This window comes from Scyliorhinus torazame, chromosome 3, assembly GCF_047496885.1.
Source record: "Scyliorhinus torazame isolate Kashiwa2021f chromosome 3, sScyTor2.1, whole genome shotgun sequence".
Taxonomy (NCBI): Eukaryota; Metazoa; Chordata; class Chondrichthyes; order Carcharhiniformes; family Scyliorhinidae; genus Scyliorhinus; species Scyliorhinus torazame.
In genome coordinates, this window is record NC_092709.1 from 381,244,891 (window position 1) to 381,263,586 (window position 18,696).

Below are 18,696 nucleotides of genomic sequence, written 5' to 3' on the forward strand. Positions count from 1 at the left end.
GTCGGTAGCACTGTGGCTTCACAGCGCCAGGATCCCAGCCGGCTCTGTTACTCACAGTACGACCGTCTGGCACTGTTACGCACAGTACTCCTGGCTGGCACTATTACTCACAGTACTCCCAGCCGGCACTGTTACTCACAGTACTCATGGCAGGCACTGTTACTCCCAGTAGTCCACGCCGGCACTGTTACCCACAGTACTACCGGTCGGCACTGTTACTCACAGTAATCATGGTTGCCACTGTTTCTCGCAGTACTCCCGGCCGGCACTGTTACTCACAGTACTCCGAGCCGCCACTGTTACTCACAGTACTTATGTCTTCCACAGTTACTCACAGTACTCCGAGCCGGCACTGTTACACACAGTACTCCCGGCCGGAACTGTTACACACAGTACTCCCGGACGGCACTGTTACTCACAGTACTCACGGCCGGCACTGTTACTCATAGTACTCTCGGCCGGCACTGTTACTCAAAGTACTCACGTCCGGCACTGTTACACACAGTACTCACGGCCGGCACTGTTACTCATAGTCCTCCGAGCCGGCACTGGTACTCACAGTACTCCCGGCCGGCACTGTTACTCACAGTACTTCCGGTCGGCACTGTTACTCATAGGAATCATGGCTGCCACTGTTACTCACAGTACTCTCGGCCGGCACTGTTACACACAGTACACCCGGCGGGCACTATTACTCACAGCACTCCGAGCCGGCACTGTTTCTCACAGTACACATGGCTGGCACAGTTACTCACAGTACTCCCGGCCGGCACTGTTACTCACCGTACTCCCGGGCGGCACTGTTACTCACAGTACTCCAGGCTGTCACGATTACCTACAGTACTCCCAGCCGGCACTGTTACTCACAGTACACCCGGCCGGCTCGGTTACTCACAGTACTTGCGGCCAGCAATGTTACTCACAGTATTCCCGCCTGCACTGTTACTCACAGTACTCCCGGCCGGCACTGTTAATCACAATAATCCCGGCCGGCACTGTTACTCACAGTACTCCTGACCGGCACTGTTATTCACTGTACTCCCGGCTGGCACTGTTACTCACAGTACTCATGGCTTCCACAGTTACTCACAGTACACCCGTCCAGCACTGTTTCTCCCAGTACTCCCGTCAGGCACTGTTACTGACAGTACTCCCGCCGGTACTGTTACCCACAGTACTCCCGCCGGTACTGTTACTCACAGTACTCTCGGCCGGCACTGTTACACACAGTACTCCCGGCGGGCACTATTACTCACAGCACTCCGAGCCGGCACTGTTTCTCACAGTACTCATGGCTGGCACAGTTACTCACAGTACTCCCGGCCGGCACTGTTACTCACCGTACTCCCGGACGGCACTGTTACTCACAGTACTCCAGGCCGTCACGATTACCTACAGTACTCCCAGCCGGCACTGTTACTCACAGGACACCCGGCCGGCTCTGTTACTCACAGTACTTGCGGCCAGCACTGTTACTCACAGTATTCCCGCCTGCACTGTTACTCACAGTACTCCCGGCCGGCACTGTTAATCACCATAATCCCGGCCGGCACTGTTACTCACAGTACTCCTGACCGGCACTGTTATTCACTGTACTCCCGGCTGGCACTGTTACTCACAGTACTCATGGCTTCCACAGTTACTCACAGTACACCCGTCTAGCACGGTTTCTCCCAGTACTCCCGTCAGGCACTGTTACTGACAGTACTCCCGCCGGTACTGTTACTCACAGTACTCCCGGCCGGCACTGTTACTCACAGAACTGCCGGCTGGCACTGTTACTCACAGTACTCCCTGCCGGCACTGTTACTCACAGTACCCCCATCAGGCATTGTTATTCACAGTACTCCCATCCGGCACTGTTACTCACAGTACTCCCGTCCGTCACTGTTACTCACTGTACACCCGGCCGGCACTGTTACACACAGTGCTCCCATCCGGCACTGTTATTCACAGGACTCCCGTCCGGCACTGTTACTCACAGTACTCCCAGCCAGCACTGTTATTCACAGTATCCCCATCAGGCGCTGTTACTTACAGTGCTCCCATGCGGCACTGCTACTCACAGTACTCACGGCCGGCACTGTTACTCACAGTACTCTCGGCCGGCACTGTTACTCACAGTACTCCCTTCTGCCACTGTTACTCACAATAATCCCGGCCGGCACTGTTAGTCACAGTACTCCCGTCCGGCACTGTTACTCACAGTACTCCCATCCGGCACTGTTTCTCACAGTTCTCCTGGCCGGCACTGTTACTCACAGTACTCTCTGCCGGCACTGTTACTCAAAGTACTCCCGGCCGGTGTTGTTACTAAAAGTAACCCCGATTGGCACTGTTACTCACAGTACTCCCTTCTGGCTCTGTTACTCACAGTAATACCGGCCGGCACTGTTACGCACAGTACTCCCGGACGGCACTGTTACTCACAATAATCCCGGCCGGCACTGTTACTCACAGTACTCCCGTGCGGCACTGTTACTCACAGAACTCTCGGCCGGCACTGTTACTCAAAGTACTCCCGGCCGGTGTTGTTACTCAAAGTAACCACGTCTGGCACTGTTACTCACAGTACTCCCTTCTGGCACTGTTACTCACAATAATCCCGGCCGGCACTGTTAGTCACAGTACTAGCGTCTGGCACTGTTACTCACAATAATCCCGGCCGGCACTGTTACTCACAGTACTCTCGGGGGGCACTGTTACTCACAGTATTCCCGTCTGGCACTGTTACTCACAGTACTCCCTTCTGGCACTGTTACTCACAATAAACCCGGCCGGCACTGTTAGTCACAGTACTAGCGTCTGGCACTGTTACTCACAATAATCCCGGCCGGCACTGTTACTCACAGTACTCCCGTGCGGCACTGTTACTCACAGAACTCTCGGCCGGCACTGTTACTCAAAGTACTCCCGGCCGGTGTTGTTACTCAAAGTAACCACGTCTGGCACTGTTACTCACAGTACTCCCTTCTGCCACTGTTACTCACAATAATCCCGGCCGGCACTGTTAGTCACTGTACTAGCGTCTGGCACTGTTACTCACAATAATCCCGGCCGGCACTGTTACTCACAGTACTCTCGGGGGGCACTGTTACTCACAGTATTCCCGTCTGGCACTGTTACTCACAGTACTCCCGTCCGGCACTGTTATGCACAGTAATCCCGGCCGGCACTGTTACTCACAGTATTCCCGTCTGGCACTGTTACTCACAGTACTCCCGGACGGCACTGTTACTCACAGTACTCCCGGCCGGCACTGTTAATCATAATAATTGCGGACGGAACTGTTAATGACAGTACTCCCTTCCGGCACTGTTACTCACATTACTCCCGGCCGATACTGTTATTCACAGTACCGCCGGCCGGCACTGTTACTCACAGTACTCCTGTCCGGCACTGTTATCCACAGTACTCCCGGCCGGCACTGTTACTCAGAGTACTCACGGCCGGCACTGTTACTCACAGTACTCCCTGCCGGCACTGTTACTCACAGTACTCCCGGCCGGCACTGTTACTCACAGTACTCCCGGGCGGCACTGTTACTCACAGTATTCCCGTCTGGCACAGTTACTCACAGTACTCCCGTCCGGCACTGTTATTCACAGTAATCCCGGCCGGCACTGTTACTCACAGTATTCCCGTCTGGCACTGTTACTCACAGTACTCCCGGACGGCACTGTTACTCAGAGTACTCACGGCCGGCACTGTTACTCACAGTACTCCCTGCCGGCACTGTTACTCACAGTACTCCTGGCCGGCACTGTTACTCACAGTACTCCCGTCCGGCACTGTTACATAGAACATAGAACAACACAGCGCAGTACAGGCCCTTCGGCCCACGATGTTGCACCGAAACAAAAGCCATTTAACCTACACTATGCCATTATCATCCATATGTTTATCCAATAAACTTTTAAATGCCCTCAATGTTGGCGAGTTCACTACTGTAGCAGGTAGGGCATTCCACGGCCTCACTACACTTTGCGTCAAGAACCTGCCTCTGAGCTCTGTCCTATATCTATTACCCCTCAGTTTAAAGTTATGTCCCCTTGTGCCAGCCATTTCCATCCGCGGGAGAAGGCTCTCACTGTCCACCCTATCCAACCCCCTGATCATTTTGTATGCCTCTATTAAGTCTCCTCTTAACCTTCTTCTCTCCAACGAAAACAACCTCAAGTCCATCAGCCTTTCCTCATAAGATTTTCCCTCCATACCAGGCAACATCCTGGTAAATCTCCTCTCCACCCGCTCCAACGCCTCCACATCCTTCCTGTAATGCGGTGACCAGAACTGTACGCAATACTCCAAATGCGGCCGTACCAGAGTTCTGTACAGCTGCAACATGACCTCCCGACTCCGGAACTCAATCCCTCTACCAATAAAGGCCAACACTCCATAGGCCTTCTTCACAACCCTGTCAACCTGGGTGGCAACTTTCAGGGGTCTATGTACATGGACACCTAGATCCCTCTGCTCATCCACACTTTCAAGAACTTTACCATTAGCCAAATATTCCGCATTCCTGTTATTCCTTCCAAAGTGAATCACCTCACACTTCTCTACATTAAACACCATTTGCCACCTCTCAGCCCAGCTCTGCAGCTTATCTATATCCCTCTGTAACCTGCTACATCCTTCCACACTATCGACAACACCAGCGACTTTAGTATTGTCTGCAAATTTACTCACCCACCCTTCTGCGCCTTCCTCTAGGTCATTGATAAAAATGACAAACAGCAACGGCCCCAGAACAGATCCTTGTGGTACTCCACTTTTGACTGTACTCCATTCTGAACATTTCCCATCAACCACCACCCTCTGTCTTCTTTCAGCTAGCCAATTTCTGATCCACATCTCTAAATCACCCTCAATCCCCAGCCTCCGTATTTTCTGCAATAGCCTACCGTGGGGAACCTTATCAAACGCTTTGCTGAAATCCATATACACCACATCAACTGCTCTACCCTCATCTACCGGTTCAGTCACCTTCTCAAAGAACTCAATAAGGTTTGTGAGGCATGACCTACCCTTCACAAAGCCATGCTGACTATCCCTGATCATATTATTCCTATCTAGATGATTATAAATCTTGTCTCTTATAATCCCCTCCAAGACTTTACCCACTACAGACGTGAGGCTCACCGGTCTATAGTTGCCGGGGTTGTCTCTGCTCCCCTTTTTGAACAAAGGGACCACATTTGCTGTCCTCCAGTCCTCTGGCACTATTCCTGTAGCCAATGATGACATAAAAATCAAAGCCAAAGGTCCAGCAATCTCTTCCCTGGCCTCCCAGAGAATCCTAGGATAAATCCCATCAGGTTCCGGGTACTTATCTATTTTCAGCCTGTCCAGAATTGCCAACACCTCTTCCCTACGTACCTCAATGCCATCTATTCTATTAGCCTGGGGCTCAGCATTCTCCTCCACGACATTATCTTTTTCCTGAGTGAATACTGACGAAAAATATTCATTTAGTATCTCGCCTATCTCTTCAGACTCCACACACAATTTTCCATCCCTGTCCTTGACTGGTCCTACTCTTTCCCTAGTCATTCGCTTATTCCTGACATACCTATAGAAAGCTTTTGGGTTTTCCTTGATCCTTCCTGCCAAATACTTCTCATCTCCCCTCCTTGCTCGTCTTAGCTCTCTCTTTAGATCCTTCCTCGCTACCTTGTAACTCTCCATCGCCCCAACCGAAACTTCACACCTCATCTTCACATAGGCCTCCTTCTTCCTCTTAACAAGAGATTCCACTTCCTTGGTAAACCACGGTTCCCTCGCTCGACGCCTTCCTCCCTGCCTGACCGGTACATACTTATCAAGAACACGCAGTAGCTGATCCTTGAACAAGCCCCACTTGTCCAGTGTGCCCAACACTTGCAGCCTACTTCTCCACCTTATCCCCCCCAATTCACGTCTAATGGCATCATAATTGCCCTTCCCCCAGCTATAACTCTTGCCCTGCAGTGTATACTTATCCCTTTCCATCATTAACGTAAACATCACGGAATTGTGGTCACTGTCCCCAAAGTGCTCTCCTACCTCCAAATCCAACACCTGGCCTGGTTCATTACCCAAAACCAAATCCAACGTGGCCTCGCCTCTTGTTGGCCTGTCAACATATTGTTTCAGGAAACCCTCCTGCACACACTGTACAAAAAACGACCCAACTATTGTACTCGAACTATAAATTTTCCAGTCAATATTTGGAAAGTTAAAGTCTCCCATAATAACTACCCTGTTACTTTCGCTCTTATCCAGAATCATCTTCGCCATCCTTTCCTCTACATCCCTCGAACTATTAGGAGGCCTATAAAAAAACTCCCAACAGGGTGACATCTCCTTTCCTGTTTCTAACTTCAGCCCATACTACCTCGGAAGAAGAGTCCCCATCTAGCATCCTCTCCGCCACCGTAATACTGCTCTTGACTAGCAGCGCCACACCTCCCCCTCTTTTGCCTCCTTCTCTGAGCTTACTAAAACACCTTAACCCCGGAACCTGCAACATCCATTCCTGTCCCTGCTCTATCCATGTCTCCGAAATGGCCACAACATCGAAGTCCCAGGTACCAACCCATGCTGTCAGTTCCCCTACCTTGTTTCGTATACTCCTGGATTTAAGTAGACACACTTCAAACCACCTACCTGAACACTGGCCCCCTCCTGCGACGTCAAATCTGTGCTCCTGACCTCTCTACTCTCATTCTCCCTTACCCTAAAACTACAATCCAGGTTCCCATGACCCTGCTGCATTAGTTTAACCCCCCCCCCCCCAAAACAACCCTCACAGTACACCCATCCGGCACTGTTACTCACAGTTCTCCCGGCCGGCACTGTTACTCACAGTAGTACCGGCCGGCACTGTAACTCACAGTACTCCCGGCCGGCACTGTTACTCACAGTACTCCCGGCCGGCACTGTTACTCACAGTAAGACCATAGACCATAAGACATAGGAGCGGGAGTAAGGCCATTCGGCCCATCGAGTCCACTCCGCCATTCAATCATACCTGATTTCAACTCCATTTACCCGCTCTCTCTCCATAGCCCTTAATTCCTCCAGAAATCAAGAATTTATCAACTTCTGTCTTAAAGACACTCAACGTCCCGGCCTCCACCGCCCTCTGTGGCAATGAATTCCACAGACCCACCACTCTCTGGCTGAAGAAATTTCTCCTCATCTCTGTTCTAAAGTGACTCCCTTTTATTCTAAGGCTGTGCCCCCGGGTCCTAGTCTCCCCTGCTAATGGAAACGACTTCCCTACATCCACCCTATCTAAGCCATTCATTATCTTGTAAGTTTCTTTTAGATCTCCCCTCAACCTCCTAAACTCCAATTAATATAATCCCAGGATCCTCAGACGTTCATCGTATGTTAGGCCTACCATTCCTGTGATCATCCGTGTGAATCTCCGCTGGACCCGCTCCAGTGCCAGTATGTCCTTCCTGAGGTGTGGGGCCCAAAATTGCTCACAGTATTCTAAATGGGTCCTAACTAATGCTTTATAAAGCTTCAGAAGTACATCCCTGCTTTTATATTCCAAGCCTCTTGAGCTGAATAACAACATTGCATTTGCTTTCTTAATTACGGACTCAACCTGCAAGTTTACCTTTAGAGAATCCTGGACTAGGACTCCCAAGTCCCTTTGCACTTCAGCATTATGAATTTTGTCACCGTTTAGAAAATAGTCCATGCCTCTATTCTTTTTTCCAAAGTGCAAGACCTCGCACTTCCCCACGTTGAATTTCATCAGCCATTTCTTGGACCACTCTCCTAAACTGTCTAAATCTTTCTGCAGCCTCCCCACCTCCTCCATACTACCTGCCCCTCCACCTATCTTTGTATCATCGGCAAACTTAGCCAGAATGCCCCCAGTCCCGTCATCTAGATCGTTAATATATAAAGAGAACAGCTGTGGCCCCAACACTGAACCGTGCGGGACACCACTCGTCACCGGTTGCCATTCCGAAAAAGAACCTTTTACCCCAACTCTCTGCCTTCTGCCTGACAGCCAATCGTCAATCCATGTTAGTACCTTGCCTCGAATACCTTGGGCCCTTATTTTACTCAGCAGTCTCCCGTGAGGCACCTTATCAAAGGCCTTTTGGAAGTCAGGATAGATAACATCCATTGGCTCTCCTTGGTCTAACCTATTTGTTATCTCTTCAAAGAACTCTAACAGGTTTGTCAGGCACGACCTCCCCTTACTAAATCCATGCCGACTTGTCCTAATCTGACCCTGCACTTCCAAGAATTTAGAAATCTCATCCTTAACAATTGATTCTAGAATCTTGCCAACAACCGAGGTTAGGCTAATTGGCCTATAATGTTCCATCTTTTTCCTTGTTCCCTTCTTGAACAGGGGGGTTACAACAGCGATTTTCCAATCCTCTGGAACTTTCCCGGACTCCAGTGACTTTTGAAAGATAATAACTAAAGCCTCCACTATTTCTTCAGCTATCTCCTTTAGAACTCGAGGATGTAGTCCATCTGGGCCCGGAAATTTATCAATTTTTAGACCTCTTAGTTTCTCTAGCACTTTCTCCTTTGTGATGGTTACCATATTCAACTCTGCCCCCTGACTCTCCGGAATTGGTGGGATATTACTCATGTCTCCTACTGTGAAGACTGACACAAAGTACTTATTTAGTTCCTCAGCTATTTCCTTGTCTCCCATCACAAAATTACCAGCGTCATTTTGGAGCGGCCCAATGTCAACTTTTGCCTCCCGTTTGTTTTTAATGTATTTACAGAAACTTTTACTATCATTCCTAATGTTACTGGTTGGCCTACCTTCATATTTGATCCTCTCTTTCCTTGTTTTTCTCTTTGTTATCCTCTGTTTGTTTTTGTAGCCTTCCCAATCTTCTGACTTCCCACTACTCTTTGCCACATTATAGGCTTTCTCTTTTGCTTTGATGCATTCGCTAACTTCCTTTGTCAGCCATGGCTGCCTAATCCCCCCACTGATACCCTTTCTTTTCTTTGGGATGAACCTCTGCACTGTGTCCTCAATTACTCCCAGAAACTCCTGCCATTGCTGTTCTACTGTCTTTCCCACTAGGCTCTGCTCCCAGTCGATTTTCGTCAGTTCCTCCCTCATGCCCCTATAGTTACATTTATTTAACTGTAACACCTTTACATCTGATTCTACCTTCTTTCTTTCAAATTGGAGGTTGAATTCTGCGATATTATGATCACTGCCTCCTAAGTGCTCCCTTACTTTAAGATCTTTAATCAAGTCTGGCTCATTACATAACACTAAGTCCAGAATGGCCTGTTCCCTCGTGGGCTCCGAGTACCGCCGGCTGGCACTGTTACTCACAGTACTCCCGTCTGGCATTGTTACTCACAGTACTCCCGGCCCCCACTGTTTCTCACTGTACTCCCGGACGGCACTGTTACTCACAGTACTCCCATCCGGCACTGTTACTCACAGTGCACCCTGCCGGCACTGTTACTCACAGTACTCCCGGCCTGCACTGTTACTCACAGTACTCCTATCCGGCACTGTTACTCACAGTACTCCCGTCCGGCACTGTTACTCACATTACTCCCGGCCGGCACTGTTACTCACAGTACTCCCGGCCGGCACTGTTACTCACAGGACTCCCTTCTGGCACTGTTACTCACAATAATCCCGGCCGGCAATGTTACACACAGTACTCCCGTCTGGCATTGTTACTCACAGTACTCCCGTATGGCACTGTTACTCACAGTACTCCCGGCCGCCACTGTTACTCACAGCACTCACGACCAGCACTGTTACTCACAGTACTCCCGGCCGGCACTGTTACTCACATTACTCCCGGCCGGCACTGTTACACACAGTACTCCCGGCGGGCACTATTACTCACAGTACTCCGAGCCGGCACTGTTTCTCACAGTACTCATGGCTGGCACAGTTACTCACAGTACTCCCGGCCGGCACTGTTACTCACCGTACTCCCGGGCGGCACTGTTACTCACAGTACTCCAGGCCGTCACGATTACCTACAGTACTCCCAGCCGGCACTGTTACTCACAGTACTCCCGGCCGGCTCTGTTACTCACAGTACTTGCGGCCAGCACTGTTACTCACAGTATTCCCGTCTGGCACTGTTACTCACAGTACTCCCGGCCGGCACTGTTAATCACAATAATCTCGGCTGGCACTGTTACTCACAGTTCTCCTGACCGGCACTGTTACTCACAGTAACCCCATCAGGCACTGTTACTTACAGTGCTCCCATCCGGCACTGCTACTCACAGTACACCCGTCCAGAACTGTAACTCCCAGTACTCCCGTCAGGCACTGTTACTGACAGTACTCCCGCCGGTACTGTTACTCACAGTACTCCCGGCCTGCACTGTTACTCACAGAACTCCCGGCTGGCACTGTTACTCACAGTACTCCCAGCCGGCACTGTTCCTCACAGGACACCCATCAGGCATTGTTATTCACAGTACTCCCATCCGGCACTGTTACTCACAGTACTCCCGTCCGGCACTGTTACTCACAGTACACCCGGCCGGCTCTGTTACACACAGTGCTCCCATCCGGCACTGTTCCTCACAGTAATTCCGTCCGGCACTGTTACTCACAGTACTCCCAGCCAGCACTGTTACTCACAGTAACCCCATCAGGCACTGTTACTTACAGTGCACCCATCCGGCACTGCTACTCACAGTACTCACGGCCGGCACTGTTACTCACAGTACTCTCGGCCGGCACTGTTACTCACAGTACTCCCTTATGGCACTGTTACTCACAATAATCCCTGCCGGCACTGTTAGACACAGTACTACCGTCTGGCACTGTTACTCACAATAATCCCGGCCGGAACTGTTACTCAAAGCACTCCCGGCCAGCACTGTTACTCACAATAATCCCGGCCGGCACTGTTACTCACAGTACTCCCGCCCGGCACTGTTACTCACAGTACTCCAGTCCGGCACTGTTATCCACAGTACTCCCGGCCGGCACTGTTACTCAGAGTACTCAAGCCCGGCATTGTTACTCACAGTACTCCCTGCCGGCACTGTTACTCACAGTACTCCCGGCCGGCACTGTTACTCACAGTACTCCCGTCCGGCACTGTTACTCACAGTACTCCCATCCGGCACTGTTGCTCACAGTTCTCACGGCCGGCAATGTTACTCACAGTACTCCCAGCCGGCACTGTTACTCACAGTACCCCCATCAAGCACTGTTACTTACAGTGCTCCCATCCGGTACTGCTACTCACAGTACTCACGTCCGGCACTGTTACTCACAGTACTCCCGGGCGGCACTGTTACTCACAGTAATCCCGGCATGCACTGTTAGTCACAGTACTACCGTCTGGCACTGTTACTCACAATAATCCCGGCCGGCACTGTTACTCACAGTACTCCCGGCCGGCACTGTTACGCACAGTACACCCGGACGGCACTGTTACTCACAATAATCCCGGCCGGCACTGTTACTCACAGTACTCCCGGGCGGCACTGTTACTCACAGTACTCTCGGCCGGCACTGTTACTCAAAGTACTCCCGACGGTGTTGTTACTCAAAGTAACCCCGTCTGGCACTGTTACTCACAGTACTCCCTTCTGGCACTGTTACTCACAATAATCCCGGCCGGCACTGTTAGTCTCAGTACTACCGTCTGGCACTGTTACTCACAAAAGTCCCGGCCGGCACTGTTACTCACAATAATCCAGGCCGGCACTGTTACTCACGGTACTCCCGGGCGGCACTGTTACTCACAGTATTCCCGTCTGGCACTGTTACTCACAGTACTCCCGTCCGGCACTGTTATTCACAGTAATCCCGGCCGGCACTGTTACTCACAGTGTTCCCGTCTGGCACTGTTATCCACAGTACTCACGGCCGGCACTGTTACTCACAGTACTCCCGTCCGGCACTGATACTCACAGTACACCCATCCGGCACTGTTACTCACAGTTCTCCCGGCTGGCACTGTTACTCACAGTACGACCATAGACCATAAGACATAGGAGCGGAAGTAAGGCCATTCGGCCCATCGAGTCCACTCCGCCATTCAATCATACCTGATTTCAACTCCATTTACCCGCTCTCTCTCCATAGCCCTTAATTCCTCGAGAAATCAAGAATTTATCAACTTCTGTCTTAAAGACACTCAACGTCCCGGCCTCCACCGCCCTCTGTGGCAATGAATTCCACAGCCCCACCACTCTCTGGCTGAAGAAATTTCTCCTCATCTCTGTTCTAAAGTGACTCCCTTTTATTCTAAGGCTGTGCCCCCGGGTCCTAGTCTCCCCTGCTAATGGAAACAACTTCCCTACATCCACCCTATCTAAGCCATTCATTATCTTGTAAGTTTCTATTAGATCTCCCCTCAACCTCCTAAACTCCAATGAATATAATCCCAGGATCCTCAGACGTTCATCGTATGTTAGGCCTACCATTCCTGTGATCATCCGTGTGAATCTCCGCTGGACCCGCTCCAGTGCCAGTATGTCCTTCCTGAGGTGTGGGGGCCCAAAATTGCTCACAGTATTCTAAATGGGTCGTAACAAATGTTTTATAAAGCTTCAGAAGTACATCCCTGCTTTTATATTCCAAGCCTCTTGAGATGAATAACAACATTGCATTTGCTTTCTTAATTACGGACTCAACCTGCAAGTTTACCTTTAGAGAATCCTGGACTAGGACTCCCAAGTCCCTTTGCACTTCAGCATTATGAATTTTGTCACCGTTTAGAAAATAGTCCATGCCTCTATTCTTTTTTCCAAAGTGCAAGACCTCGCACTTCCCCACGTTGAATTTCATCAGCCATTTCTTGGACCACTCTCCTAAACTGTCTAAATCTTTCTGCAGCCTCCCCACCTCCTCCATACTACCTGCCCCTCCACCTATCTTTGTATCATCGGCAAACTTAGCCAGAATGCCCCCAGTCCCGTCATCTAGATCGTTAATATATAAAGAGAGCGGCTGTGGCCCCAACACTGAACCCTGCGGGACACCACTCGTCACCGGTTGCCATTCCGAAAAAGAACCTTTTATCCCAACTCTCTGCCTTCTGCCTGACAGCCAATCGTCAATCCATGTTAGTACCTTGCCTCGAATACCATGGGCCCTTATTTTACTCAGCAGTCTCCCGTGAGGCACCTTATCAAAGGCCTTTTGGAAGTCAGGATAGATAACATCCATTGGCTCTCCTTGGTCTAACCTATTTGTTATCTCTTCAAAGAACTCTAACAGGTTTGTCAGGCACGACCTCCCCTTGCTAAATCCATGCCGACTTGTCCTAATCTGACCCTGCACTTCCAAGAATTTAGAAATCTCATCCTTAACAATTGATTCTAGAATCTTGCCAACAACCGAGGTTAGGCTAATTGGCCTATAATGTTCCATCTTTTTCCTTGTTCCCTTCTTGAACAGGGGGGTTACAACAGCGATTTTCCAATCCTCTGGGACTTTCCCGGACTCCAGTGACTTTTGAAAGATCATAACTAACGCCGCCGCTATTTCTTCAGCTATCTCCTTTAGAAGTATAGGATGTAGTCCATCTGGGCCCGGAAATTTATCAATTTTTAGACCTCTTAGTTTCTCTAGCACTTTCTCCTTTGTGATGGCTACCATATTCAACTCTGCCCCCTGACTCTCCGGAATTGTTGGGATATTACTCATGTCTTCTACTGTGAAGACTGACACAAAGTACTTATTTAGTTCCTCAGCTACTTCCTTGTCTCCCATCACAAAATTACCAGCGTCAACAAACAAAGAACAAAGATATGTACAGCACAGGAACAGGCCCTTCGGCCCTCCAAGCCCGTGCCGACCATACTGCCCGACTAAACTACAATCTTCTACACTTCCTGGGTCCGTATCCTTCTATTCCCATCCTATTCATATATTTGTCAAGATGCCCCTTAAATGTCCCTCTCGTCCCTGCTTCCACTACCTCCTCCGGTAGTGAGTTCCAGGCACCCACTACCCTCTGCGTAAAAAACTTGCCTCGTACATCCACTCTAAACCTTGCCCCTCTCACCTTAAACCTATGCCCCCTAGTAATTGACCCCTCTACCCTGGGGAAAAGCCTCTGACTATCCACTCTGTCTATGCCCCTCATAATTTTGTATACCTCTATCAGGTCGCCCCTCAACCTCCTTCGTTCCAGTGAGAACAAACCGAGTTTATTCAATCGCTCCTCATAGCCTATGCCCTCCATACCAGGCAACATTCTGGTAAATCTCTTCTGCACCCTCTCTAAAGCCTCCACATCCTTCTGGTAGTGTGGCGACCAGAATTGAACACTATACTCCAAGTGTGGCCTAACTAAGGTTCTATACAGCTGCAACATGACTTGCCAATTCTTATACTCAATGCCCCGGCCAATGAAGGCAAGCATGCCGTATGCCTTCTTGACTACCTTCTTCACCTGTGTTGCCCCTTTCAATGACCTGTGGACCTGTACTCCTAGATATCTTTGACATTCAATGCTCTTGAGGGTTCTACCATTCACTGTATATTCCCTACCTGCATTAGCCCTTCCAAAATGCATTACCTCACATTTGTCCGGATTAAATTCCATCTGCCATCTCTCCGCCCAAGTCTCCAGACAATCTAAATCCTGCTGTATCCTCAGACAGTCCTCATCGCTATCCGCAATTCCACCAACCTTTGTGTCGTCTGCAAACTTACTAATCAGACCAGTTACATTTTCCTCCAAATCATTTATATATACTACAAAGAGCAAAGGTCCCAGCACTGATCCCTGTGGAACACCACTGGTCACAGCCCTCCAATTAGAAAAGCATCCCTCCATTGCTACCCTCTGCCTTCTATGGCCTAGCCAGTTCTGTATCCACCTTGACAGTTCACCCCTGATCCCGTGTGACTTCACCTTTTGTACTAGTCTACCATGAGGGACCTTGTCAAAGGCCTTACTGAAGTCCATATAGACAACATCTACTGCCCTACCTGCATCAATCATCTTAGTGACCTCCTCGAAAAACTCTATCAAGTTAGTGAGACACGACCTCCCCTTCACAAAACCGTGCTGCCTCTCACTAATACGTCCATTTGCTTCCAAATGGGAGTAGATCCTGTCTCGAAGAATTCTCTCCAGTAATTTCCCTACCACTGAAGTAAGGCTCACCGGCCTGTAGTTCCCGGGATTATCCTTGCTACCCTTCTTAAACAGAGGAACAACATTGGCTATTCTCCAGTCCTCCGGGACATCCCCTGAAGACAGCGAGGATCCAAAGATTTCTGTCAAGGCCTCAGCAATTTCCTCTCCAGCCTCCTTCAGTATTCTGGGGTAGATCCCATCAGGCCCTGGGGACTTATCTACCTTAATATTTTTTAAGACACCCAACACCTCGTCTTTTTGGATCACAATGTGACCCAGGCTATCTACACCCCCTTCTCCAGACTCAACATCTACCAATTCCTTCTCTTTGGTGAATACTGATGCAAAGTATTCATTTAATACCTCGCCCATTTCCTCTGGCTCCACACATAGATTCCCTTGCCTATCCTTCAGTGGGCCAACCCTTTCCCTGGCTACCCTCTTGCTTTTTATGTACGTGTAAAAAGCCTTTGGATTTTCCTTAACCCTATTTGCCAATGACTTTTCATGACCCCTTCTAGCCCTCCTGACTCCTTGCTTAAGTTCCTTCCTACTTTCCTTATATGCCACACAGGCTTCGTCTGTTCCCAGCCTTTTAGCCCTGACAAATGCCTCCTTTTTCTTTTTGACGAGGCCTACAATATCGCTCGTCATCCAAAGTTCCCGAAAATTGCCGTATTTATCTTTCTTCCTCACAGGAACATGCCGGTCCTGTATTCCTTTCAACTGACACTTGAAAGCCTCCCACATGTCAGATGTTGATTTGCCCTCAAACATCCGCCCCCAATCTATGTTCTTCAGTTCCCGCCTAATATTGTTATAATTAGCCTTCCCCCAATTTAGCACATTCATCCTCGGACCACTCTTATCCTTGTCCACCAGTACTTTAAAACTTACTGAATTGTGGTCACTGTTACCGAAATGCTCCCCTACTGAAACATCTACCACCTGGACGGGCTCATTCCCCAATACCAGGTCCAGTACCGCTCCTTCCCTAGTTGGACTGTTTACATATTGTTTTAAGAAGCCCTCCTGAATGCTCCTTACAAACTCCGCCCCATCTAAGCCCCTGGCACTAAGTGAGTCCCAGTCAATATTGGGGAAGTTGAAGTCTCCCATCACCACAACCCTGTTGTTTTTACTCTTTTCCAAAATCTGTCTACCTATCTGCTCCTCTATCTCCCGCTGGCTGTTGGGAGGCCTGTAGTATACCCCCAACATTGTGACTGCACCCTTCTTATTCCTGATCTCTACCCATATAGCCTCACTGCCCTCTGAGGTGTCCTCTCGCAGTATAGCTGTGATATTCTCCCGAACAAGTAGCGCAACTCCGCCTTCCCTTTTACACCCCCCTCTATCCCGCCTGAAACATCTAAATCCTGGAACGTTTAGCTGCCAATCCTGCCCTTCCCTCAACCAGGTCTCTGTAATGGCAACAACATCATAGTTCCAAGTAGTAATCCAAGCTCTAAGTTCATCTGCCTTACCCGTAATGCTCCTTGCATTAAAACATATGCACTTCAGGCCACCAGACCCGCTGTGTTCAGCAACTTCTCCCCGTCTGCTCTGCCTCAGAGCCACACTGTCCCTATTCCCTAGTTCTCCCTCAATGCTTTCACCTTCTGACCTATTGCTCCCGTGCCCACCCCCCTGCCATACTAGTTTAAACCCTCCCGTGTGACACTAGCAAACCTCGCGGCCAGGATATTTATGCCTCTCCGGTTTAGATGCAACCCGTCCATCTTATACAGGTCACACCTGCCCCGGAAGAGCTCCCAGTGGTCCAGATAACGGAAACCCTCCCTCCTACACCAGCTGTTTAGCCACGTGTTTATCTGCTCTATCTTCCTATTTCTAGCCTCACTGGCACGTGGCACAGGGTGTAATCCCAAGATTACAACCCTCGAGGTCCTGTCTTTTAACTTTCTGCCTAGCTCCCTGAACTCCTGCTGGAGGACCTCATGCCCCTTCCTGCCTATGTCGTTAGTACCAATATGTACAACGACCTCTGCCTGTTTGCCCTCCCTCTTCAGGATTCCCTCTACCCGTTCGGAGACATCCTGGACCCTGGCATCAGGGAGGCAACATACCATCCTGGAGTCTCTTTCACGTCCACAGAAGCGCCTATCTGTGCCCCTGACTATAGAGTCCCCTATTACTATTACTCTTCTGCGCTTTGACCCTCCCTTCTGAACATCAGAGCCAGCCGTGGTGCCACTGCTCTGGCTGCTGCTGTTTTCCCCTGATAGGCTATCCCCCCCCGACAGTATCCAAAAGGGTATATCTGTTCGAGAGGGGGACAACCACAGGGGATTCCTGCACTGACTGCCTGCCCTTTCTGGTGGTCACCCATTTCTCTGCCTGCACCTTGGGTGTGACCACATTTACATAACTGCGATCTATGACGCTTTCCGCCACCGCATGCTCCTAAGTGCATCCAATTGCTGCTCCAACCGAACCATGCGGTCTGTGAGGAGCTCCAGTTGGGTGCACTTTCTGCAGATGAAGCCATCCGGGATGCTGGAAGCCTCCCGGACCTGCCACATCTCACAGTCAGAGCACAGCACCCCTCTAACTGACGTTGCGTCAATTAATTAAAATTAAAATTTATCTTTTTTTTTAAATACTTTTTTTTTTAATTTCAAAGTTACTGTCAACTATCTGTTTCATAGCACTAGATTTCTAATAGAAATGCGATAGCTAACTATAATACTCTCCGATCTCTGGCTTAGATATCCACTAAATTATAATTAAGTTATTATGTTTAATTAGTTCCCAAATACTCAATTTTAAAAAAAAATTTAGGTTAGAATCTCAACCAGCCACTCTGGCCACAGCTTTTCTGTGATGTCACTTCAATTTCCCCCCGACACACACAATTTGAAAAAAGATATAAAAGTAAAAATCGCTTCCTTACCTTCTTACCTTCTGAGTGTCTTAAATGTTCTCAGGTTCTCTCGCTGACAGAGACTGCTCCTCCACCTCCGAACCTTGACCTGCACAATGCTAACAATATAATAATAATATAATATGGCACTTACCTTACACCAATGGGTCTTATTATTAGGTTAGAGGAGGAGGGCGGGTGGGAGACACTACACGTGTAGTGTCTCGGGTTTCCTCTCCACCAGAATTTATTGGTTGGGGGGGGGGGGGGGGGGGACTTGCCAGAGGTCGAACTTCCGGTTCCCGCCGAAATCCAAAGGGCTGCTCCTGTAAAGGTAAGGTTTTTAAATACACTACTCACCTCCCAGAGTGCCCCTGCGCACCGCTGCCGCCAAAATCCAAAGGGCTGCTCCTGTAAAGGTAAGGCTTTTTAAATACACTACTCACCTCCCAGAGGGCCCCTGCGCACCGCTGCCGCCGAAATCCAAAGGGCTGCTCCTGTAAAGGTAAGGTTTTTAAATACACTACTCACCTCCCAGAGGGCCCCTGCGCACCGCTGCCGCCGAAATCCAATCATTTTGGAGCGGCCCAATGTCAACTTTTGCCTCCCATTTGTTTTTAATGTATTTGAAGAAACTTTTACTATCATTCCTAATGTTACTGGTTAGCCTACCTTCATATTTCATCCTCTCTTTCCTTGTTTCTCTCTTTGTTATCCTCT